The sequence below is a fragment of the Belonocnema kinseyi genome, chromosome 6, assembly GCF_010883055.1.
Source record: "Belonocnema kinseyi isolate 2016_QV_RU_SX_M_011 chromosome 6, B_treatae_v1, whole genome shotgun sequence".
Classification (NCBI taxonomy): Eukaryota; Metazoa; Arthropoda; class Insecta; order Hymenoptera; family Cynipidae; genus Belonocnema; species Belonocnema kinseyi.
In genome coordinates, this window is record NC_046662.1 from 57,653,346 (window position 1) to 57,654,812 (window position 1,467).

Genomic DNA, 1,467 nt, shown 5'->3' on the forward strand with positions numbered 1-1,467 from the left:
GTGGTATGTACTCGCCACCGTGTTTAAGCATTTCAGCGTTAATACCGTCTACCCCGGCAGCCTTACCGTTTTTTAAGTTCTTAATTATATCCCTAACCTCAGCGACACAGACTTTTTCAATTGAGTTTTCCATCGCATCGTGTTCAAAATCGCAGCTGTGGTGTCCTATAGCTTCATCTCCGAATTGTCTCCTGAAATAGTCTCTGAAAGTCACTAGTATTCCGTCTGCATCATATACCATTTCCCCCCTACTATTTCTCATGTTGACAATTTCTGTACTTTTGTTTTCTTTCTTTTTTTTATAAAGTAGTTTCCTGCTTCCTTCAAAGTCGTTTTGTATTTTTATCTCTTCTTCTGCTCTAATTGTATCTTTACTTTCTTTAACCAATCGTTTAAGTATCCTGTTTTCGCGTCTATAATCATTTCTACGTCTACTTATTTCCTCATTGCTAAGACCGTCGATGTTCAAAGTTCTCTTGTACGCTTCTCTTTTTGCTTTTTGGGCAGCCTGGATTTCATCATTCCACCACGCATCTCCAGACATTCTTCCTATAACTGCAGCACCATACACTTCGATCGTGCATCTAACAAGGATATCCCGTAACTTTGTCCAGGCGCCCTCTAAATCTTTGTTTTTTATACGGTCCTCCCATGTTGCCCTATCTATGCTTTCGATCATCTTATTTTGGAAATCTATTCGCACATCCGGTTTCTGTAGGTTCTCAATTTTGATTCGCGTTTGTTTTGCTTTCTTGGGTCTCTTTTTTCTCCAACCCCGACCTAAGTTAATTTTTGAGATCAGAAAGTAATGATCAGTATTGCATTCAGGACCCCTCATGAACCTTGTATCTTTGACTAACTCTCTAAGTCTTTCATCCGGAACAACAAAGTCAATTATACTGCGGCTATTTCCTTTAGACCAGGTGTACATGTGGATCATTTTATGCCTAAAACAAGTATTTGTAATAAACAGACCCCTTTCTAAGCATAGACCAACTAATTTATCTCCGTTATAGTTTGTTCTTGGATCCCCAAAATTAACTAATACTCTTTCTGTATCCTGATTTTGGATGCCCACCCAACCGTTCATGTCTCCTAGTAGAATTATTCTTTCCCCATGTTCGCAGATGTTTATTGTGTCATTTAAAGTGTCCCAGAAGGCGTCTTTTACTTCTCCAGGATCACTATCAACCGGCGCGTAGCATGCTATGATAAATAGTCTTCTGATTTCTACTTTCATTCTAGCCCACAGCAGTCTGGGAGACACGAAGCCATGGTTTCCGAGATGCTGCTTTGCTCTTTCATTCAAAATGAGACCTACTCCTTGTTTACCATGTCATTCACAGTCTACTCCTGACTATATTTCAAATCCGCCTTTCAACACGCCGTTTTTTATGTCTTTAGTTTCGCATCCCTTTTTCTTTGTTTCGGGCACACATCAAATATCTAGTTTCTTCACGTCCATAG